We start from the raw sequence: 26,182 nt of genomic DNA on the forward strand, positions 1-26,182 counted from the left end.
AGGAGAAGCCTGAAAGTCATATCCACCTTGCTCAGGAAGGAAAAACACTTTCAGCATAGGGTTCCAGAGGTCCTGGCTGTGGCTTGGAGAGGGAAAGAAGTGCAGAGGTTAGGACAAAGACAATGTTCAAAAAATAACAATAAGAAGATCCTAAGGTCAGAAGCAAGGTTGACCACAAAGATTAGAAGTGATTATAATAATGTCATATAATATTATATATTATAATATAAAAAGCTTTTTTTGGAAAGAATAGACTCAGAAAACGTCTTCGAAATCAAATAAGAGAGAAAGGAATTTTCTTTAAGAGTAAAAACAATTCAAGAAATGTAAGAAGATTATGAAAAGTAAGTCAACCACCTGGACAAGGAGACTCTGAAAGAAAATTATTTATTGACAATTAGAATTGGGCAAACGGAAGCCAGTGAAGTTATGAGAGACCAACAAATACTAAAACACTAAATACTAAAACTAAAACTTATAAAGGATGAAAAAAAGAGATAAAATAAAATATCTTAAAAAAATAACTGATCTAGAAAACAGACCAAGAAGAGAATATATAGGAATAATCAGAGTAATTGAAAGGCACAAAAATGAATTTTGGTGGAAGAATATGAGAAACAATTTAAAAATATATCCTAAAATGATAGGACAATTGGAGACAGTAGAAATAGAAAAAATCCACTGATGACCACCTGAAAGAGATCCTTGGAAGAAAACTTATTGGAATGTCATAGACAAATTCGAGAATCCCCAAGTTACAGCAAAAATATTATGAGCAACAAGAAAAAATATTAGATATGCCAGAACCACAATTAGAATTACACAAGACTAGCAGCTGCTGCATTGAAAAGCCACAGGTCTTAGAAAACTATATGTGAAAGAGCAATAGAATTGGAGTTACAGCCAAAAATTCTTACTCAACAAAGTTAAGTATAATTCTAAATGAGAAAAAAGTGGATATTCAACGAATTTCCTGATTTTCAAGATTTGATTGTAAAAAGACCAGAACTACATAGAATACAAAATCAAAGAGAAATATAAAGTAAACATCAAATACAAAGTACAAAGGATTCAATATGGACAAATTGTGCACTTTATATACAAGGAAGTCAAAACTATATTTCTAATACTGTCATTTGTAATTGGGTCATTCAAAAGAAAGTAAGGTAAAGATAAATAAGATGTGACTCTAAAAAGTAAAATGATCTACGGAGGAGTTAGAGTATAAGGGAGGTATAGGAAATAGGATAAGGTGGGGTATAGAAGGGTGTGTAGATTAATACAAACAGCATAAAGGGGGGACAACATATATATTTAGAAAGGTAAAAAAAATCTAAATTCAGAAAGAAGTGAGGGTAAATATATAGGGTGGAAGGAGAGGATAAAAGGGGAATTTTTGGAGGGGATTGGTTAAGGAACAGGATGGAAAGGTTGCAGATAAAAGTAAAGGATGGATACAAACAGGGTGAGAAGGAAAGCGAGAAAAATAGAAAAAAGAAATTATGCAACAAATAATTATAGTTTAGAATGGGAATGGGATGGATTTGCTAATAAAATGGAAACTGAGAGAAGGTTAAAAATTTGTCAACAATGTGTTGCTTTTGGGAAATCATATAAAAATTAGAGATACACACAAACAAAATAAAGTTCGGGAGAAGAATTCATTGTGTAGAAAAACAGAGACAGGAATTATGCTCTCTAAGAAAGTTAAAAGTAAAATCAGATTGAATCAAAACAGGAAAAAATAAGAAAACTATGCTATGTGTCAGCTGAATTAGTTAACCGTTTTGTGCCATGGTAATCCTGACAAAAAGTCATGATAAATTAGTGAAAGGAAGGGCTTCAAATACCCAGAGAGTTAGAAAAAATTATGAGAGTAAACTCTCATAGAAAATCTCCCAGATAAAATTGTGATTGAGTCAGAATATTATTGTGATGTATGAAACGATGCTCTGGTGCATTTTGAAAGATATGAAAAGATTTGGACTTATGAAGGAAGATGATATTCACCTGTGAAGAAACATGGGGAAATAAGTATAGAATTATTTCACGTATTTGCATTTGAGTATATATATATATATATGTACATGTTTATGGATATCTATGCATATATATGTGTATGTATATATACATGAGTATTCATGAATACACATGTACATGTAAGTATGTGTGTATATGTGTGTGTGTATATCCACTTTCACTTGTAGTCTTCTTGTGGAGGAGAAAGAAGCGGGGAGGGAAGAAAATAGTGTGCAGAAGAGGAAAAAAGAAAACATGAAAGGAAGCAAAGAAAAGATGGACAGCATTTAAAATAACATGTAGTATTTGCTGTCTAGGTTTTCTTAAAATGGAAATTTGTTGCTTTTTATTGAACCTTCTCTTAAGTTCTGTTGTGTATATGGCAATGTTTTATTTTCTTTTCTTATTTTATATTTAAGTTTCAAAAATTAAATTATAGGAAAATTAATTTAAAATATGTAAGTTCTATCTGGCCATGATGGTTATCTTATCAATAAATACACATTTCTAACGTCTTAGAGTACTGGCTGACAATCAATGGGAAGAACATTGGTGGGGGCTCACAAATAACTATTCTAGAAACATTTGCCTCTCCAGATGACCTCTAGAAATCTGAGAGGAGGAGCAGTCATCTGCCTTTCTGAAAACTGAAGTTACCAATATAATTGCAAGTTGGGAAAACTGTCTCATAAGGGCTACTATACTATAAACATTCAGTGCCACATTGTTTTCCCTCTTTTGTATTCTATCTGATATGAATACTTCCTTCCAGAGGTAGAAAACTGGGTAGTGCAGTGAATAGAGTACTAGAAAGTCTAAGTTCAAATTAAACCTTAGAATGTAATTAACCATTTGACCTTGTGCAAGTCACTTAACATTTGTTTCCTGAGTTTCCTCAGTTTCCTCAACTATAAAATGAGACTAACAATAGTATCTAGCTCACAGGGTTGTTATAAGGATCAAATGTTATAATATTCGTAAAGCACTTAGTATATGGAAAGTAATACATGAATTCTTGCAACAATAACGACAAATGAGGTCATGAATGATATTTTTGGCTTCTTTCCTGGCTGTTGTTTCCTAAAACTATTTCTCTTTCCTTAGTAGAAATGCATGTGCAGTTTTATCCTCCTTTTAATATTTTAAATCCTTTGGATAATATTTGTTCTTCTAAGTTCTGAGATGTCTACCCCTCCTACTCAGAAGCCAGACAATTCAGCATTTTTCGTTATTTTGAAATATTATCAAGTAATCGAAATTCCTTTTTCAGAGATAGGAATGCAGTTGGTTGGGAAGAAGAGGTTGTTTCCAAAAGATATAGCAACAAGCAAGGGCAAAATTTCCAAGATGAGGAGATTTATTACCATGGAGTTCAAGGCTAAATGGTGAAGGGGGAAAGGCAGGGGTATAAATAAATGATATCTGGATTGAGAAAGGAGATTGAGAACTAGGGGAACAGACGTTAATCCTGACAAAGAGGCATGGTTTATTAGTGAAAGGAAAGGATTCAAATACGCAGACACCAATTAAAATATTCTCTCCTAAACAAACAGGAAAGGTAATGACTTTTGATTTTGCGTGAAGATAAATACATCATTTTTAAGGAATCAAAGGTAGAAATCCTAATCCTGATTGAATTTTCTCAAACAGTGAGTTTTGCTACAGTGGGGAAGAGGAGATATGATGGCATCCCTGAGAGAGGAAGGAACCACTAGCTCTACAGCTTTCTTTAAAAAGTCAGTCATGGGTCAGTATGAACTATGATGCTGGGGAGAAGAGATATTAAAGGTTTCAGTGGAAGAATAAGCAAAATCATTGCCTCTGCCTTTACATTCTAAAGGGACACATTTTGATAGGGGAGAAAACATGTAAAGGACTATTTAAAAATAAGATATAAACAGATTAATGGAATAAGATCAAAGAGAAGTCACTCGTAGTGAAGGAGGTGAAGAGGAAAGGCCTCGTGTAGAAAATGGAATTTATACTTTCTTTTAGAGGAAGCTAGGGAAGCCAGGAGGCAGAGAAAAGGAAAAGAGGTATTCTAGATATTGGGGCAGTCAATAGAAATGCCCATGGTGAAGAGATGGACTTTTGTGTGGGAGAAATAACAAAAAGGCACTTTCACTGGATCACAGAATAAATAGAGGGATGTGGGAAAAGTGGAAGTATATAACTAAAGTGTAAGAAGACTGGAAAAGTTAGAGAAATCTATAGTTTTGTTATCTTCTGGGAAAAGTATATCTCTTTATCACTGTTCTCATAGCCTCCTTTATCTGTTTGTTTCTTAGACTGTAATTGATGTGGTTCAAGAATGGTAGTATTACAGAGTAGAACACAGAAAAAATCGTGTCTTCAATGGATGCAGAAACTTAAGATGGCTGAAGGTACACATAACAAAATGAGATCAGAAACACCAATACAATGATCATGTAGGGAGTGCAGGTACAAAAGGCTTATCTTTGGTCTTCTTTCACTGGAAACTTCAGCACAGTGGAAGATATTCGAACATAAGAAGCAATCATGAAGGTAAAGCAGCCACTACAAACCACCAGGTAAGAAGCAACTATAGTCATTTCATTACTGAAGGTCTCAGTGCAAGAGAGGTTGAGTAAAGAGGGAATGTCACAAAAGAACTTCTGAATTACATTGGATTTTCAGAAAGACAAACGAAACATATAACCAATATAAAAACCTGCATACAGGAGACGAGTAATCAAGCATGTTAAAATCATCTTCATACAGACTCGGAGACTCATGATCACTGTGTAGCGAAGTGGATGGCATATGGCAACATAGCGATCACAGGCCATGATGGTGCAGCAGGTGAACTCCAAATAAATGAAGAAAAGTACAAGGAAGACCTGGGCCACATACTCACTGTTTGAGATGAGATCAAGGTCACTATACTAGTTCAAGTTCTCATCATTTCTCACCTAGGATTCTGTAGTCACATCCCCGCTGGTCTTAGGGAGCACATGGGAGCTCCGTCATACAGTGCATCCTCTCCATAAACCACCAGTGATACTCTGAAAATCCAGATCTGGTCACTTGATTTCCCAGTTTCAATATCTTTAGTGGTCCCTTATAGCCTCTAGGGTAGGATGAAAATGACTTTGTCAGACACTTGAAGCTTTTCACAAACTGACTTCTTGCTGCCTTCTGGCATTGCACACCACTTTTAAGATGGCCTATATTTCTTAGACATAGAATTACATCCCACCATGCCCCACCACCATCCCCAATTTCCGCAGTTTTTCAAAAACTGTGGCCCATGCCATGAATTGCCTCCTTTCTAGCTTCTGTATCATAGAATGCCTCAGTTCAGATGACACCTCCTATATGATGGCCTTCTGGATTCTCTTCCCCTGATTTCTAACCATTTCTCCCTACTAAAGAAAATGTTTTTCCTTTACTTGTTACTTACTTGCATGTTTTCTTTCCTTCTTTCCTTCCTTCTTTCCTTCTCTTTATCTTTCTTCCCTTCTCTCTCCCCTCCTGCCTCCTTTACTCCATCTTTCCTCCTCTTCCTGTCTCTCTCTCCCTCTCTGTCTCTCTCTCTTTCTCTCTCTCTCTCTGGCCTTCTCCCCAAGATGGAAGCGTAGCAGCCATTCATGGCCCAGTCCCAATACAAGATCAATGTACAAGTTTACCATATTATTGCCAGACTTCGTGTGGACACTAAATCATTTTTAATTGCCCTGTAGCTCAGAATTCCTGTACTCAGATTGATACACATGCCTTGATCTTCCTAGTAGCATGGATTACAGGGGAGCATCTCCACACCTGGTGTATTTACCATATGTAATAGCTTCATTTTCTTTCCATCTCTCACATGGCTCTCCAGTTTCCCCACTGAGACATTCTTGAAGGCAAGGGATGCTTATAACACCCAACACATGAATCACTAGGGAGTATAGTGGCTAGAGTACTGGACTAGGAATCAGGAAGACTCTTCTTAATGAATTCAAACCCAGGCTTAGCCACTTACTAGATCTGTGAACCTGTGCAAGTCCCTTAACCTGGTCGCCTCAGTTTCCTCCTCTATAAAATGAATAGCGGAAGAAAATGGCAAACCACTTCAGTTTCATTGCCAAGAAAATCCCAAATGGGGTAACAAAGAGTAGTCTTTCTGTCTTTGGGCGCAGCACTCTATTCATTGTGCAATCTAGTTACCCTTCATGTAAGGATATGAGTATGGTTGCATGTGTGTTCAACATGGGTATGTAGGTATGTATGTGCATGCATACACATGTTACAATGCATTGTAACTTGAGTAAGTGTACCCATATAGTTATGTGAACAGTACAAATGTGAACATAGTTCATATAAATCCCAGTTATGTTCTTTCAGGATAATATGCCACCCTTTCAACGAATCCCATACTTGACCTTCTAAACCTTGAAATTATTAGCAATATTTTGGAGGTCTTTAATCGTCTTTATTCCTTTCACTGTATCCAAGCACTGTCAATATTGAATTTATCCTATGGGGCCACTACACCTACTACTTTGACTTATGGGATTAGCTCAGTAAAAGAACTGTTTTGGAGATAGACAGCCAAATTGACACATAAAGAGATAGACCAGACGTATGATTTTATTGCTGTAACAAATTGCAGGTGAGCAAACAGCATCTGAAACATCAGGTCAGTTCCTTTTCTCCTACCTTGTCTGTTAATTCTCTGGGACGCTGAAAGGTTTAGTACCTTGTCAAGGGTCACATAGGTGGTAAATGCATGATCCTACTTCTGAATTTTGAGACAAAAGGACGATTCCTTACACAATACTGTCATGGGAAAGTGAGGCTCATGACTTTATTCAACTCTGCCCACAAAATGTAGCAGATCATGTTTGTGTGTGTGGGTGTTCTTGTGTATTATGTTTTGATTTGTTATATGATTTCTTCCATTTATTTTAGTTCGACTACATAGCATAACTATAGTGAAAACGTACTCAATAGGAAAGTATACGTAGAACCTATACAGAACTGTATGCTGTCGTGGGGAGGGAGGGAGGTAGTGGAGGGTAGGTGTGGGGGGGATAAAATCTTAATTTTATTGTAGTGGTTGTAGAACATAAAAAAATAATAATAAAATTAATTTAAAAAAAACATCTGTCTCACTTAAATTTAATTCATTCATGAGTCAAGACATCCCCTGTGAAGTCATTGGTCCCCCTAAAACATGAAGGACAAACAATAATGATAATGATAACTATCATAATTGAATATGTGGCATCTACTGACATTATACACACATACATGTCTATACATTGATACCAACATGTGTATATAAGAAGAAGAGTATGCAGATGCATGTTAATACTTAAGGAGTGGTGTCATGGTACATGGATAGAGAGGTAGCCTTGGTATCTGAAGACCTAGCTTCAAGGATTCCGTCTGACAGATTAATTTGCTGTGACCCCAGGTGAGAGTTTCAACCTCTCTGTGCTCAGGGAACTGTGTAAGCAGAGAGTTTGCTGAGCAGGTGATAATCTGCATTAGCAAAAGGAGCCCTTCACTGCACTAACTGCATTACTCTGAGATCACAGATTTAGTTACCTCTTTCCAGGAAAAAGTAAATTAGTATGTATGTGCAAGAGGGAAAGGGAAGGGAAGGGAACAGTAAAGAAGGAAAGGGAAAGGAAGGACCCTTCTGTGCATACTTACTTGTTCTTTTCCCACATAAATTAAGAGGGATCCTTGCTCTTAACTTCTCTCTTCATTCCTGGTGCTCCAAATTAATAAACAGCACTTTCTCAGCGGAGGTACAATGATCCAGGAATTTCTCAGAAGAGACAGGAGATTGAAACAGCTCCTATACCTATACCAGATTTGGCAGAATGGCAGCACTTGGAATGCTGTCTATTATAGCCTTGGCACTACCTTCAGGGACATTATCCCTAGTGTCCAGCTGGACTTGGAAAACCAAGAAATAGTTTCAATGGGGCCATTGTCTCTGGATGAAAAGAAACAAAACTAAGTCATATCATGAGACTTGGTTTTAGGATTCTAGAAATATAAATTCATTTTATTGTCCAGTTTTTTCAGTCATGCCCAACTCTTCATGACCACATTTGGGGTTTTCTTGGTAAAGAAACTGAAATTATTTTCCATTTTCTTGTCCAGCTGATTGTACAGATAAGGTAACTGTGCAAAAAAGGGAAAAGTGACTTGTCTAAAGTCACAAAACCAGTAAGAGGAGCAGGCTAGATTTGGACTAAGGAAGTTGAATCTTCCTGACTTCATGTTCAACATTCTATGCAGTGTACCACATAGCTGCCCATTAATGCATGCTGCCAGATATTAATGATTACAATTCTTGAATTCTACGGTTCTCTCAATCATATTCACAGAGATTTAAAATAAAATTTATTTTTCATTTATTCTAGAAGAGGATATGAGCTCTCCATGTTTTTATAATCAAAGGAAAGAAATAAATGCGTAACTGGCTAGATCAGTTGTCATGAACATATTATAATTAATATCATGGTTTTGATCTATGTGTGAGTAAATTAGCTTCTTATACAGAATCACTTTATTTGAAGTATTAGGATTACACTTCAAGTTCCATATGAAATTTAATTTTAAATAGCTTCTTAAATAATTCTATCTTAAGAAATAACTAATCAAAATCAACAAATAAAATGACCACATCTCATGGAGTATGCAACATTCTGCACTGTGATTCACCACCTCTTTACTAGGAGAAAGAACATTCACCAACATGATTCATCTGGAAATACTATTAGCCCTTTCATTTTATCCAGTTGCTCTTGACTCTTGGTGGTGGATTCAATACGCCTTAGTGTATGTTTCCACCCTTGTGCTTTCTCGATTCTTTTCTTGGCTGCTGCTGTTCTGTTTTCTAAATTGGACCACTGAATATTACACTGCACGGATTGAACCCATTTTGCCTGAAATCTTTAGAAGACATAAGTTGTCCTCACCCTAGGCATGCAGTGTATGTCTATGCTTGACCTCCATTTCTACTGTGTTCCACACAAACCTAGGAGAAACTGGAAACCCTTTGGCTGACAAGGAAAGTAGTCCCAAATATTTGTAAAGACTGATCCTTTATTTCTCTCTTGGCTTGAGTCCAAATTTTCCTCTAGGATTTTCTCTACCATATCCCAGAAACTTTTTTTCCTGGAAGTTCAGTTCACCATCAGATTTATCACATTGGAAGAATGCTCCTCCCCTCTAGTCTTCTCCCCCCCCACCCCATATTGGATGGTTTCTCTCTCAGTGGCAATTTTAAGGAAGGCACCCAAGGCCAGAATTGCCTTCTTTCCTCTCCTGGGAGCCCTTCTGACCCTCCGTATGTTCTCTGCTATGCTCCTTCATGAGTATTCCCTTGACCCCCCCCCCCTTCTACTGGCCTTACTCATCTTTGACATAACTTACACTTGACTTTGTTTTTAGTGAGGGAGGACTGTGCAGGTCACCAGCCTCACTTCTTCTCCAGAGCCATCTGAATCCAGTGACCCGATATTCATCAGGATGACTGGAGATGACCCAGGATGAGGCAATTGGGGTTAAGTTACTTGTCCAATGTCACACAGCTATGGCAAACACTATACAAATGCTTTTTGATGTGATTTGACTATAACTTTGGGATGAAAATATGATGAAATTCGATAGAGATAAATGTAAAGCCTGTCTTTGTGTGTAAAAAATAAACCAGATGTGGTGAAATATGGATAAACTGTGGTTGTTTTGAAGAAGGCTTGATAATTTTAGTTAATTGCTAGTTCAATATATGACAACAGTTTGATGTAGCAGACATGACTGGATGGATTGAATGAGATGGGCGCTAATGTTTCTTCAAACTCTCAAATGCTCTGATACTTCTTGCCAGTTCTATTTTAAGAACTCTAATTCAATCAGAGTGACCAGTGACTCCAGAAAGAGTGTGATAATTGGTTTCCCTATTGTTTTACTCATTATTCTTGAACCTCCCAAATCATAACACATCTTTCTGGCTCGAATACCCTTAATATGATTAAATCTAAATTCCAAGAGGACAGAAACTGTATTGCATTTGTGTTTGTATCTTCAGTACTAAGCATAGCTTTTGACACATGGTATGTAATTAATAAAGATCTTTTTATTCAACCTTTTGTTTTGCACAATTCAAGACACATAATGCTACGTCTTTGAATTCATCATGTTCTTCATTTCTTAGTGCAGAATGTCCCATAGCCTGTTTCCTGAAAGGGTGTGAGAAGAAAGGTCAGTGACATCCTCTCCAACAGGAAATTCACGCTCCTCTCTTCATACTTACGTCACTCCTAGAGAAAAAGGATTAGATTTTGACCCACACCTCATCAGAATGAAGGTTCTTCCTGGACCTGATAGTCTATTTTCTCCTTTCTTGAATTCCCTACAAAGTTCATTGGCATAGATGTCCTGGGACTTCACGCTTTATGGGGTCCTTAGCTTTAGCTCCACCCCTGATGGGCCTCCAAATTATTATATGGAAAATAAAATAATTTTGAATAGCCAGTGTAACCAATTGACTATTAAATTATTTGCATAGGGTATGTTCATTAGTCATGGAAACACTCAAATATGCCTAAAGTAAATCAGTCAATTAAATGATGTAGGAGAGTTCCCAATTCTGGTAAATGTCCTGAGTAACCTGAAAGTAAAAAGTATTCTTTGACTGAATATATTGCCTCAGTTGATGAATTTGCTGATAATATAAATGGTATCAATGAATTATTTAGAATGATATAGTATTTGTAACACAGTTTCACATTGTATCTGGCAAATACAGAACATGGAAATGTATGTGATTATTCTCTTCCCCTTTTCTCCAAATACACTCTAATATGTACAGCAAAGATGTGTGTGATGGAACCTGTGAATCTTTTCATGACTCAGCTTTGTAAGAGATATGAGGTCTGATTACCACTCTTATGCTAACCACCTGCGTACCCATGCAGTCTAGACACCATTTATGCTAGCTTTCCAGTAATCTTCTGAAACATTTTGGGTGCTTGACCAAAATTCTTAATAGTTCACAAAGTAATGCTTTCTTTCATCAAATTTATTTTAAGATATACATTTTAGGTTCCACAAATACATTCTAATGAAATACAGTTTTACCTTAATCATTTTGCATAGAAGAATTAAAATGAATGGGAGAAACCAAAAAAAGAAAAAAGAAAGAAAAGAAACACAACATAACGCAAAAGAGAATGGTCTGCTTCATTATGTGATACAATTTCACAGATGTTGCTCTGGATGGGAAAGGCATTTTGCCTCAAGAGTCCATTGGGAATTATTTAGGTCCTTGCATTGCTGCGAAGGGCTAAATCTACAAGAAAAACTCCTCACACTGTGCTTGTTACTGTGTACAGATGTTCTGCTGGTCCTGCTCCTTTCACTCAGCATCAGTTCATACAAGTCTTCCCAGGCCTTTCTGAAACCTTCCTGTTCATCATTTCTTTTTTTATATATTAATTTTATTTATTTTCAGTGTTCAACAATCACTGTCATATAACTTAGATTTTTTTCCCTTCCCTACACCCTCCCTTCCCCTTCCATCCCTCCTCCCTCCCCGAGATTGTATATAATTTTATATAGATTCTACACAGACATTCCTATTAAATACATTTTCACTATAGTCATATTGTGTAGAAGAATTAAAATGAATGGGAAAAATCACATAACTAACCAAAATGTAGTTCAAAAGAAAATGATCTGCTTCTTCCTTCTCTTTTAGCCCCCCTCCCCTTTCTTTTCCCCTTCCCTCCCACTGTTTGTAGAGCTAGGTAGATTTATATACTTGAGTAAGTTTGTTGTTTCCTCCTTGACCAAATCAGATGAGATTACCTCTCAAACAATGCTCAACTCCCTCCCCATTCCCTTTACTGTATATAGTTTTGTGCCTCTTCCCGTGATATAACTTACCATTTTCTTCCTCCTCCTTTTCACATCTCCTATTGCAATTCCTTTGTACCTTTAAATCACATTTTTATGATCAGATCATGTACTTTATACCAGCTCCCTCTATCTATGTATATCCCTTATATTTTATAATAAATATATAATTATCAAGATTAACAAGTATCATCTTCCCTTATAGGAATGTAAACCATTTGTACATATTGAGTAGCAAATTTTTCTTTTCCCCTGATCACCTTTTTATACCTCTCTTGAGACCTTCATTTGAAGAGCAAATTTTCTGTTGCTTTCTGGCCTTTTTATCAGAATTGTCTGCAAATCCCTAATTTCATTGATTGTTTATCTCCTTGCCTGAAATATTATGTTCACCTTTTCTGGGTAATTGATCCTTGGTTGTAGTTCCAGCTCCTCTGCCTTATGGAATATCATATTCCAATTCCTTTGGTCTTTTAATGTAGCAGCTTCAAGGTCTTCTATGATCCCTACGGTAGTTCCTCGATATTTGAGTGGTTTCTTTCTGGTTGCCTGTAGGTTTGCTCCTTCACTTTATAGTTCTGGAATTTGGCAACAATATTCCTTGGTGTTTTTACTTTGGGATCCCTTTTGGGAGGTGAACGGTTGATTCTTTCTACGATTATTTGCCTCTCTGTATCTAGGATTCCTGGGCAGTTTTCCTTTATTATTTCTTGGAAGATATTTTACAGGCTCTTCTTTTCTTCATTGTTTTCTGGTAGGCCAATAATTCTTAGGTTTTCTCTCCTGGATCTATTTTCCAGGTGAATTGTTTTTCCATTTAGATACTTTACATTTTTTTCTATCTTTTCATTCTTTAGATTTTGTTTGACTGATTCTTTTTTTTTTTAAATTAAATTTATTTATTTAACTTTTAACATTCATTTTCACAAAATTTTGGGTTACAAATTTTCTCCCCTTTTATCCCCTCCCCCCCCCAAACACCAAGCATTCTAATTACCCCTATGACCAATCTGCTCTCTCTTCTATCATCCGTCTCTGCCCTTGTCTCCGTCTTCTCTTTTGTCCTGTAGGGCCAGATAGCTTTCTATACCTCTTTACCTGTATTTCTTATTTCCTAGTGGCAAGAACATTACTCGACAGTTGATCCTAACACTTTGAGTTCCAACTTCTTTACCTCCCTCCCTCTCCACCCCTTCCCTTTGGAAGGCAAGCAATTCAATATAGGCCAAATCTGTGTAGTTTTGCAAATGACTTCCATAATAGTTGTGTTGTATAGGACTAACTATATTTCCCTCCATCCTATCCTGTCCCCCATTACTTCTATTCTCTTTTGATCCTATCCCTCCCCATGAGTGTCGACCTCGAATTGCCTCTCCTCCCCATGCCCTCCCTTCTATCATCCCCCCCACCCTGCTTGTCCCCTTATCCCCCACTTTCCTGTATTGTGTGATAGGTTTTCCTACCCAAATGAGTGTGCATTTTATTCTTTCCTTTAGTGGAATGTGATGAGAGTGGACTTCATGTTTTTCTCTCACCTCCCCTCATTATCCCTCCACTAATGAGTTTTTTGCTTGCCTCTTTTATGAGAGATAATTTGCTCCATTCAATTTCTCCCTTTCTCCTCCCAATATATTTCTCTCTCACTGCTTGATTTCATTTTTTTTTTAAGATATGATCCCATCCTCTTCAATTCACTCTGTGCACTCTGTCTCTATGTATGTGTGCATGTGTGTGTGTGTACTCCCACCCAGTACCCAGATACTGAAATGTTTCAAGAGTTACAAATATTGTCTTTCCATGTAGGAATGTAAACAGTTCAGCTTTAGTAAGTCCCTTATGACTTCTCTTTGCTGTTCACCTTTTCATGGTTCCCTTCATTCTTGTGTTTGAAAGTCAAATTTTCTTTTCAGCTCTGGTCTTTTCATTAAGAATACTTGAAAATCCTCTATTTCATTGAAAGACTAATTTTTCCCCTGAAGTATTATACTCAGTTTCGCTGGGTAGGTGATTCTTGGTTTTAGTCCTAGTTCCTTTGACTTCTGGAATATCCTATTCCATGCCCTTCGATCCCTTAATGTAGAGGCTGCTAGATCTTGTGTTATCCTGATTGTATTTCCACAATACTTGAATTGTTTCTTTCTAGCTGCTTGCAATATTTTCTCCTTGACCTGGGAACTCTGGAATTTGGCCACAATGTTCCTAGGAGTTTCTCTTTTTGGATCTCTTTCAGGCGGTGTTCTGTGGATTCCTTGAATATTTATTTTGCCCTCTGGTTCTAGAATCTCAGGGCAGTTTTCCTTGATAATTTCATGAAAGATGATGTCTAGGCTCTTCTTTTGATCATGGCTTTCAGGTAGTCCCACAATTTTTAAATTGTCTCTCCTGGATCTATTTTCCAGGTCAGTTGTTTTTCCAATGAGATATTTCACATTATCTTCCATTTTTCCATTCTTCTGTCTTTGTTCTGTGATTTCTTGGTTTTGAAAAAAGTCATTAGCCTCCATCTGTGCCATTCTAATTTTGAAAGAACTATTTTCTTCAGTGAGCTTTTGAATCTCCTTTTCCATTTGGCTAATTCTGCTTTTGAAAGCATTCTTCTCCTCATTGGCTTTTTGAACCTCTTTTGCCAATTGAGTTAGGCTAGTTTTCAAGGTGTTAATTTCTTCAACATTTTTTTGGGTCTCCTTTGTCAGGGAGCTGATCTGCTTTTCATGTTTTTCTTTCATCTCTCTCATTTCTCTTCCCAGTTTTTCCTCCACCTCTCTAACTTGATTTTCAAAATTCTTTTTGAGCTCTTCCATGGGCTGAGCCCATTGGGTGGGCTGGGACACAGAAGCCTTGATTTCTGTGTCTTTGCCTGATGGTAAGCATTGTTCTTCCTCATCAGAAAGGAAGGGAGGAAATGCCTGTTCTCCAAGAAAGTAGCCTTCTATTGTCTTACTTCTTTTCCCTTTTCTGGGCATTTTCCCAGCCAGTGACTTGACCTCTGAATATTCTCCTCACACCCACCTCACCTCCTGATCCTCCCAGCCAAAGTTTGGGGTCTGAGATTCAAATGCTGCTTCCAGCCTTAGGGCTTTTGGCGGGGGCAGGGCTGCTATTCAGTATGAGATTATGTTCAAGTAGTCAGGTGGGGGCAGGGCCGCCTCTCAGGCTCAGTTCCCTCAGGGGGTTTATGCACAGACCTTCCACAATGGATTCAGGCTCCCCCCCGCTTGGGGAGCTCCGGTCTGCCGCTGCCTCTCAGCTTCTACCTCCCGGGGGGGCCTGAATTATGGGGGCACCCCACTCCCCTCTCGACCCGCCAAAGAGACTCTCTCACTGACCCCCGTCACCTGTAGGTGGAAGGACTTGTGCGGCTTCTGGAGATCCCGTCCCTGAAGCCTGCTCGGATCTGTTTCTCTTGGTGCCGAGGCCGTGGCCGTGGCAGGTCTGGTCTGGTCTCCGCGTCTGCAGCGCGATGGACCTTTTGCAAGAGGTTTGCAGGTCCCTCTGTGGGTGGAGGGACCCGCGTGGCCGCTGGAGATCTCGTCCCTGAAGCCCGCTCGGATCTTTTCCTCTTGGTGCCTCAGCCGCGGCAGGGCTGCACTCAGCTCCCAGTCCCGGCACCCAGTCCGCAGCACGAAGGACCCTCCCCCCCTGCGGGAGGTTTGCAGGTCTCTCCGGAACAGAAATCTCCCTCGCTCCAATATTCCGTGGCCTCTGGGTGCAGAATTCGCTGTGAGTTACTCCCCTGTAGCCGTTCTATGGGTTGTGGGTTCGGAGCTATGTGTATGTGCGTCTTTCTACTCCACCATCTTGGCTCCGCCCCCCTTGACTGATTCTTGATGTCTCAAAGAGTCATAACTTCTACTTCCCCAATTCTAATTTTTATCAAATTTTTTTTTCAGTTAACTGTTGCATCTCCTTTTCCATTTGTCCAATTATTCCTTTTTAGGTAGCTGTTCTCTTAAGTGAATTCGTTTTTCATTCTTTTAAAATCATTGGCCAGTTTTTCTTTTATTTCTCTAATTTAGCTTTTAAAATCCTTCTCCAGCTCTTCACAAGTGCTCTTTCTGCTTGCAACCAGTTCATAGATGCTTCTGAAGTGTCAGATGGGAGTACAGTCTCAATACTGACCCCTTTGGTATTCATGTTTTGGTCCTTGTTCGCATAGAAAGACTATATGATCTTTTCCTTCCTGCTTTGCTTCTTACTCATGATGATGAGACTCTGTGTGTTGTGGCCTCTGGTTATTTCAGCTAGAAGCTAAAGAAGCTGGTGCTGAGCTTGCTGGTATGAGAAAGCAAAGCCCAGGTGAACTCTTTTTGTGTTTCCCCAGATTTGCCCTGGAGCTAACTTGTTAAGTGTGGGGGCGGGGTGGTCTGAATGTTTCCCCTTGGGTGCTGAGGCACCCCTGGGGTTCCTGGTGTTGGTGGTTGTGAGGCTCCACGCCCCTGGGGCTCCAGATCTCCTCCAGTTACCTGAGGTGTGACTCTCTGGGACAGCTCCAGTCTTGCACTGTTCCCCTTCTGCCACAGCAAGAGGAATCCTCTTTAGCGATTTTCCTAACCTCATGTGCTATGAGCCTGTTTGCCTCTTATGCTGATCCCACTGATCCAGAACTTTCTGGGGAAATATTTTATGATTCTTTTAAATCAGTAAGGGGAGGTGGAGAGAACATTTACTGATCACTCCAGTATTTTGTCTCCTATAAGTTCAAGTAGATGACTTACAGCCATGTAATCTGTAGGCTGATAATGTCAGGAACAGCTGCTGCAGATACCTGAGGCTCTGTGGCTCTCATTTGCTCGGTTCTGCTGGAATTGTGTCCCGGGCTGTTATACCCAAGATTCTGCAGTGCTGCAGGTGCCTCAGACAGCTCAGACTGCTTGGCCCTGACATGGCAGGGACTCACTGCACTGTGCAATGTGTGCTCCTTCACCCCTGAGGAACCCAACCTTCCCATCCATCTTCCAGTATGCCCTGGGCTGTGAAGCTACCATAATCTTTCTCTTATTGGGTTCTGCCCCTCAAAAATTTGGTCAGATTCTCTTTTTAGAGGTATCTGAAGAAATTTGTCTAAGAACTAAGATGAGTGGTTGTTCTCAGTCCATCATCTTGGCTCTGCCCCATCTATACGTTTTACTAAAATGGAAATTTTTGACTTTATATTGGAACTTCTCTTATGTTCTACTACGTATATGGCAATGTTTTATTCTCTTTTCTTATTTTATATTTAAGTTTAAAATAAATTCAAATACAGAAAAATTAAATATATAACTTCTTTTGGGACAATCAATGGGTAGCACATTGGTAAGGGCTCACAAAAAACTATACGAGAAACTTTAGCCACTCCAGATGACCTCTAGAAGCCTGAGAGGAGCAGTTAGGTGGTGCAGTGGATAGAGCACCACTGCAGGAGTCAGGAGACCTGAGTTTAGATTTTGCCTCAGACACTTGATACTCACAAGCTGTATGACCTGAGCAAATCACGTAACCCCAATCGCCTCATCCTGGGTCATCTCCAGTCATACTGAGGAATATCAGGTCACTGGATTCAGATGACTCTGGAGGAGAAGTGAGGCTGATGACCTGCACAGCCCTCCCTCACTCAAAAACAAAGTCAAGGGCGAGTCATGTAATTATTTCTCTGATGGCATGGTCTTCTTCAGAAATGAAGGACGAACACACAAAAGCCTGAGAAGAGTAGTAGTCATCTGTCTCTCTAGAAACTCAAGCTGCCAGTATAAATGCAAGTTGGGGAAACTCTCTCATAAGGGGTATTATAATCTAAATATTCAGTGCCCCATTGTTTTCCCTATCATGTATCCTATTTGATCTGAATACTTTATTTTCCAGAAGTAGGAAGGTGGGTAGTTTAGTGAATAGAGCACTGGAAGCTCTGAGTTGTAATTAAACCTAAGAACCGTATTACCCATTTGACCCTGCGCAAGTCACAACATCTGTATACCTCAGTTTTCTCAACTATAAAATGACAGTAAAAATAGCATCTAACTCACATGGTTATTATAAGGTTCTAATGTTACAATATTTGTTTTTTTGTTTGTTTATTTATTTTTAACACAGTTTATAACAGATAAAGCAATTCAGACTTTTGGTCAGGTGATACTTTTTTTCAAAGCATTTGCTATATGGACCAAAAAAGATTTTTTTTTTTTTAACATTAACCAACTGAGACAAAAATAGTGTTTGTATTGCTAACTTCACAAGCTCTTGACCTAATTCTCTCCACAGTACTACTAAGAATTAAAGGACCCTAAGTTATTGTTGTTGGTCTAAAGTCCTATGCTTAATAGCTTAATTTTAGACAACCTCGGATGTTCCCCTACCAATAATCTATAATTGAGTAGATCTGGTATTAAGCTTACAAATCTTTTGACTATAGGAAATTGCCACCAAGAGTAGGGACATTGCAAGGTTACAATACTTGTAAAGTTCTTAGTATGTGGAAATTACTACTTAATTTCTTGCAACAATAACAATAAATGAGGCCATGTGTTATATTACTGATTTCTTTTTAGACTTTTGTTTCTTATAAAGTATTTCTTCCTCCTTAAAGGAAATACATGTGCAGTTTTATCCTTATTTTTAATTTTTAAGTCCTTTTTGTGATATTTGTTCTTCCCAGTTCTGACATATCTACCCTCCCTATTCAGAATCCAGATACTTCAGTATTTCTTTTTATTTTAGGCCATTATACAGTAATAAAAATTCCTTTCTCAGAGTTCACAACGGACAGGGAATTGGTTGAGAATAAGCGATTGTCTTTAAAAGATGCAACACCAATAGAAGGCAAAATTTCCATGGTGAGGAGATTCATTATCGTGGAGTTCAAGACTAAATGAGGAAGGGGCAAAGAAATGCAAAAAAGCTAATATATCAATCAATATTATATAGTGTGTATCTGTGTGTGTCAGTGTACATACACATACACAAACAATATATTATCTCCCAGCTTCCACCATATACTCAATAAAGAGAAGATAGATTTTCTAATCTCTTCATTAGAGACAATTTCGAGTATGGTGCACAGTGGTCAGTTATTTTGGTTGTTGTAACTACCATTTACCTTGTTAGATTCATTGTATGTACTATTTTCCAGGTTCTTTTTAAGTTCAGCCTCAGACACTAACCAGTTTAATGATCCTGGGGTAGTTACTTAACCATTACCTACATCAGTTTTCTCAAATGTAAAACAATCAGAGCAATAGTACTTTCACAAATTCTTGAGGTAGCTAGGTGGACCAGGGAATAGAGTATAAGGCTTGAAGTCAAAAAATCTAACTTCAGAAACTTATTAATTGTGTGATCCTAAGCAAGTGATTTAAACACAGTTACCTCAGGGTCTTCATCCTCAAAATGAGCTGAATAAGGAGAAACCAAACCACTACAGTATCTTTGCCAAAAACTCCATCTGGGTCACAAAGAGGCAGACATGACTGAACATAAATAACAAATTTTTTGAGGATAAATCAAAATAATATTTAAAGACTGATTTGCAAAGCTTATAGTGCTACATAAATGTTATATATTATTATTAGGCTATGCATGATCACAATTTACATGAAGCAGAGGTCCAAACTCTAGAAAACACATTTGACCTCATGGGTATCACTAAGAATCATTGATTTAAGTCTATGAATGGAAAATGCTTGGTATTCCATGCAATTAATCCTATGACTGGAAATATAGATATACATACCTTATTTAGAAGGTGTATAAAATGTAGGGTATGAGGATTCCATGATATATTAAGATATACTTATATCAGGTAAACCATCAATCAGATTTAAGAATCACAGTGGAGTACATTTGGGCAAAGATCGATGTAAGGGGAAAATATAAGTACCTCTTCCCTTGCGTTATAATAAACAACATTTAGAGTAGAAGAGAAAATGAAGAAGCAAGAAAACAGACAAAGCATAATAAATTAGTGAAATACTCAGACACGTACTGGAATGTTTTCTCCTTGAAAAACAAAAAAAGTAATGACATTTTTGACTTTGCTTGAAGATAACCACGTGCTTTTTTAAGGAATCAAATGTAGAAATTCTAATCCTTATTCAATTTTCTCAAGCAGGGAACATTGCTAGAGGGGGGAAGAGGAGATATGATGGCATTCCTGAGGGGGCAAGCTCTAAGGGTTTCTTTAAAAAGCCAGTCATGGGTCTGTATGAACCATGATGTTGGGGAGAAGATATTTTATAGGCTTCCGTTGAAAATTAAGCAAAAGCATTGCCCCTGTCTTTACATTCTAATGATTCATCTTCTGATAGGGGAAAAAACATGTAAATGACTATTTACAAGTAATATATGCACAGGGTAATGGGATAGAATAAAAGAGAAGTCACTAGTAGTGAAGGAGGTGAAGAGGGAAGACCTCCTTTAGAAAATGAGATATATACTTCCTCAGAGCAAACTAGGGAAGACAGAAGGCAGAGAAAAGGAGAAGGGGAATTCTAGATATTGGGGCAGTAAATGGAAATTGTCATATTGAAGGGACTGATTGTTGTGTGGGAGGAATAACAAAAAGGCACTGTCACTGGATCACAAAATATAGACAGGGAAATGTCGAAAAAGTGGAAGTATATTACCAAAGTGTAAGAAGACTGGAAAAGTTAGAGAGATGTCTAGTTTTTGTTATATTCTAGGAAAATATATGTCTCTTTATCACTGTTTTCACAGCCTCCTTTATTTGTTTGTTCCTTAGACTGTATATGATGGGGTTCAAGAAGGGTGGTATTACAGAGTAGAACATAGAAAAAATCATATCCTCAATGGATGCAGAAACTGAAGATGGCTGAAGGTACACATAAAAAGCTGAGATCAGAAACACCAGTACAACGATGATGTGGGGCATGCACGTAGAAAAGGCTTTTCTTTGGTCTTCTTTCACTGGAAACTTCAGCACAGTGGAAAATACACGAATATATGAATCAATTATGAAGACAAAGCATCCACCTCCAACTCCCAGACCAGAGGCAACTGTAATTATTTCATTACTGAAGGTCTCAGAGCAAGAGAGTTTGAGTAAGGAGGGAATGTCACAAAAGAACTGATGGATCTCATTGCATTGGCAGAAAGACAAACGAAATGTATAACCAGTATGAAAACCTGCATATAGGAGACCAGTAAGCAAGCACGTTAAAGTCATCTGCATACAGACTCGGGGACTCATGATCACTGTGTAGTGGAGTGGGTGGCATATGGCAACATAGCGATCACGGGCCATGATGGAGAGGCAGGTCAACTCCAAATAAATGAAGAAAAGCACAAGGAAAACTTGGGCCACACACTCACTCTTTGAGATGGCCCTGCTATTCAACAGGGAGTTTATGGATGCTCTAGGGAGAATGACTGTTGTGTAGCAGGCATCCACAATGGACAGATTCCTCAGGAAAAAATACATGGGGGTGTGAAGACGCCTGTCAATAGTGGTAACAATAACAATAAACAGGTTCCCCAACAGGGTAGCCAAGAAAATCAGTAAGAAAAGCAAAGAACAGATTATCTGCAGCTCTCGGGTATGAGAAAACCCCATGAGAAGAAATTCATTCACACTTGTAAAGTTAGACATTTCCTGAACCTCTTATCCAGTGACCTAAGAAGTAAGGGAAAAATATATTTTAAAAAAAGAAGACATTATACGTTGTGTTATTCTTGGCACATAAGACTTTTTGAATAATATGTTGATTCCTTCGGAAAGCAAAAGATTGTTATCCATGGTCCCCTATAGACTTCTGCCTGATATATTAAGGACCTGAGAATTCTGTCCTTGTTGTGGATAATACTTTAATTGCCCGGATCACAACCTGGGTATGATGCAGGAAAACTTCAATTATCTTTGATCTTTGATGTCAATGATCATTTCAATGCCATGCAGCAAACCTGATGAAAACCTTTCCTAATTGAATCACATTTGTTTCCATTCAACACATCTCCAGCCCATCCCTGATCCCCATACTCAGAGTCATTCAGGATTGTGGCTGATGGGAGTGTATTTGAATATCTCTGGTCACCTTCATTCCATGATTAATCTGTGGAGTTAGATGTTAATAGCTTCTAGGAGTCCAGGTGCCATAGTGGATACAGCACTGGATCTGAAGTCAGGAAGTGCTGAGTTCAAAACCAATCTCGGTTGCTTTCCAGGTGTGAGACTTTGAATATGTTAGTTAACCACTGTTTACCTCAGTGGTCCCAACTCTAAAATAGGAATAATGATAGCACCTACCTCTCATGGTTGTTGAAAGGATCAAATGGGGTAATAGATGTTAAGCACTTAGCATAGTGACTGACACATAATAGGCAGTGCATAATTTCTAGCTTTGATTGTTGCTTACTTTTTCTCCTGTAAGAGTTTGCCAATACAATACACCCTGATCAGTCTGATTCTCCAAACTTTGCACAAGAGGCCAAGTTGACATGGAATTTTGTAGTAATCTCCTTATATGCACAATAAGGCTGTAGGATTGTACAGGGTTTGGTTATTTTTAAGATTAAATTCAAATCACTTTTGCCTGTACTTTCAGATCACCTCAATTTCTCAATATGGCCCTCCACTGCCACCTTCCTGAAATGCATTCCATTTAATTAATATTAACTCTTTTTTTCTTAAAAAAAATAGAGGGATGGAAGTTCTATAAAATCAGCCAATACATTGAGAAAGTCAGACAGTTTTTGAATTGTACCTCCCTCACAGTCCCTTCCCACGGCAACAAAGATTTTATGAAAGGGCTTGGCTCTTTGCATTTTCAAGTCAAGCTTAGTAACCCCTTCCCAGAATTCAATTAGGATACGTTTGTTGCAGTTTTTCCTTTGTCACTGTTGTAGTCATTGCACCTATTTTTCCTTAAATATACTCATTTAACAGTTCTTCCTTCAGATTGTATGACTTCTTTCTATTCTGTTTTCTTTGTAGTCATCATTTAGAACAGAGTAATATGACATTATATTTATGTATTACAACTTGTTTAGCTATTCCCTAATTAATTGTTGTAGCTTTTGCTACAACAAAAAGCACTGCTACAAGTTTTATGTGTCTATAAGTTGTCATTGGCAACTTTCTAGTGTATATTTACTAAGGAAATCTCTTTGTCAAAGCATATCAAAGAATAATTCCAAATTACTTTTTGAAAGCATTGGGCCAGTTCAAGACTCTGTTTAGCATGAGTGAAGCTACTGAAAATGAGAATTTTCTCCTATTACTAAATTTTGGAAGATAAGATTTTTAACACAGATTAAGTGAAATTAGATTATTAGGAATACAATTTCATTTAAATTGATACCCATCGGGGCCTATGCACTAAATATGCTACTTTTTGGAACAAATGTCTGTGATTATCTATCCCTCTCCGTCTCCTTCCCTCCCTCTCTTTCTGTCAGTCTCTGTCTTTTTTCTTTCTGTCTAAACTCCAGTGACTAATGTCTTTATTCCATTGTGTCTACTTTTAGCATCCTCAGCTTCCTGCTCTTATTATCACTTTACTACATCTCTCATAGTCATTTGCTTTATTTTACTTCCAAAGACACTGAACCAGTTCAAAATCTCTTCATCTCTCATCTTGGAGACTTGGTCATGTCTGTGCTCATGGGAGCTCCCTCATCCAGTGCAGTCTCTCCATAACCACCAGTGATTCCCTGAAAATCGGCCCACTTGAATTCCCAATTTCAAAATATTTAGTGTTTCCTTATAGCCTCTATGTTAAAATGCAAATCAAATTGCTGGACACTTAGAACCTTTCACAATCTTGCTTATTTTTAACTTCTGTCATTCCTGGAAAGAGAATAGCATTCCATCATGACCTATCTCCACCCACATCTTCCGCACTTTTGCAAGAGCTGTGCCTCATGCCAGGAATTACCTCTCTACTAACTATTGTATCATAAAATGTCTCAGTTTGGGTGCCACATCCTACATGAGTCCTTTATGGATTTCCTTCCCCCCGTTTCTAATCCTTTCCCCCCACTTCAGAAAATACTTTACATTTGCTTGTTATATATTTGCATTTATTCCTTTCTTCCTTCTTTTCTTCCTTCCTTCCTTCTCTCCTTCTTTCTCACTCTCTCTGCTTCCTGTATCCTTCACTCACTCTTTCTTCTTCTACCTCTGTCTCTGTTTCTCTGTCTCTCTCTGCCCCCTCCTTCTCCCTCTATCTGTCTCTGTTTATGTGCTTGTTTCTGTCACTATGCCCCTCCTATTTTTCCTTCCCCTTCATCTCCATTCCTTTCCTCTTTCTCTATATCCCTCCCATACCCTCTCTGTCTGCCTCTTATCCGCCCAGTTTCAATACAAGATCAGTGGAGAAGCTTACCGTGTTTCTGCCAGAAATAGTATGGACACTAAATCAGTTTTAATCCCCGTGTAGTTCAGAATTCCTGCAGTCACATTTACACACTCACTTTCAGCTTCCTGGTAGCATGGACTACAGGCAAGTACCTCCGCATGTGGTACATTTAATGTATGTATATAATGTAAAAGATTTCTTTCCAACTCTCACATGCACTCCATTTTCCCCACTGCAACATTCTTGAGGGAAGGGATGAGGCAGCTAGGTGGTATAGTGGCTAAAGTACTGGGATGGGAACCATTAAGAGACTTCATGATTTCAAACCTATTCTTAACACTTACTATCTCTATGATCCTGGTCAAGTCACTTAACCCGCTGTGCCTCAGTTCACACATTTAAAAAAAGACCTGGAGAAGGAATTGGCAAACCACTCCAGTATCCTTGCCAAGAAAACTCCAAATGAGGTCACAAAGAATAGTCTTCCTGACTCCAGGCCCAGTGCTCTATTCATTGTGCCACCTAGTTGCCCTTCATATAAAGATAGGTGTTGGTTGTATGTGTGTGCAACATGTGTACATGGGTATATGTATATATGCACACATATGTTACAATGCATTGCAACATAGATGTGTGAATGCACATAGTTATGTAAACAATACACGTGTGAACATATTTAATATAAATCCCAGTCATTTTCTTTCAGATTAAGATGCCATCTTTTCAACTAATCCCATACTTGGCATTCTGAACCTTGGAAAAATTGGCAATATTTTAAAGTTCTTTGATCATCTTTATTCCCTTCATTGTATCCAAATATTTTCAATATTGACTTTATCTACATATCTACCTATGGGGCAACTATACCAACTACTTTGACTTACGTAATTAGTTTGGGATATAGACAACCAAATTGACAGATAAAGAGATAGACCACACTTATGATCTTATTGCTGCAAGGAACTCTAGGTGAGAAATCACCATCTGAAATGGCATATCAGTTCCTCTGCAAGTTAATCAGCTAGTTCCTTGGGACAGTGGGAGGTTGAGTGCTTTAACAGTTGGAATATGCAGGAGACTACTTCTTCTGAATTCTGAGGACAAAGGACAATTCTTTACATTCTATTGTCATTGGAAAAGTGAGGCTGAAGACTTTGTGCTACTTTGCCTCACTTTAATCTAATTTACTCATGAGTCAAAACATCGTCTGTGAGGTCATTGATCCTCCTCAAGTGTGAAGGACAAACAATAATGATAACTGTCACACATGAATATGTGTGTTCATCATTCGTTGCTGAAGAAGACCATGCCATCAGAGAAATAATGACATGACCCGCACTTGACTTTGTTTTGAGAGAGGGAGGGCTGTACAGGTCACCAGCCTCAATTCTCCTCCAGAGACATCTGAATCCAGTGACCAGGATGACTGGAGATGACCCAGGATGAGGCAGTTGGGGTTAAGTGACTTACCCAAGGTCATGCAGCTACTGAGTGTCAAGTGTCTGAGGTGAGATTTGAATCCAAGTCCTCCTGACTTCTGCACTGATGCTCTTTCCACTGCACCACCTAGCTGCCTGCACATGAATATATGGCATCTACTGATATATGGCATGCACATACTTATCTACACATATAATCTACATTTTTATATAAGCATATGTGTATACAGATGCATGTTAATATGAAGGAGTGGTGTCATGGCACAGTAGATAGAGAGGTAGCTTTTATATCTGGAAGACCTAGGTTCAAGTATTGCCTCTGACAGAGTAATTGGGTGAGCTTCAGTCTCATGGAACATGCTCATAGAACTGTCTAAGGAGAGAATTTGCAGAGCAGGTGATGATCTGCATTAGCAAAGGGAGCTCTTCACTGCATTAACTACATTTCTCTGTGATCATAGATCTATTTACCTCTTGCCGGGGGGGGGGGGGGGGAGAGGGGGGCGAAGTATGTATGTGTGAGAGGAAAAGGGGAAGGAAGGGAAAGGA

General features: G+C 38.4%; 2 pseudogenes; both read right to left on the reverse strand.

The window, feature by feature from the left end:
* Positions 1-4,238: 4,238 nt before the first annotated feature.
* On the reverse strand, positions 4,239-16,855 carry LOC140507362 (olfactory receptor 14C36-like; annotated as a pseudogene).
* Positions 16,856-20,684: 3,829 nt separating this feature from the next.
* On the reverse strand, positions 20,685-21,487 carry LOC140508492 (olfactory receptor 14C36-like; annotated as a pseudogene).
* Positions 21,488-26,182: the final 4,695 nt, after the last annotated feature.

The sequence above is a fragment of the Notamacropus eugenii genome, chromosome 5 (assembly GCF_028372415.1).
Source record: "Notamacropus eugenii isolate mMacEug1 chromosome 5, mMacEug1.pri_v2, whole genome shotgun sequence".
In the NCBI taxonomy this organism is placed as follows: domain Eukaryota; kingdom Metazoa; phylum Chordata; class Mammalia; order Diprotodontia; family Macropodidae; genus Notamacropus; species Notamacropus eugenii.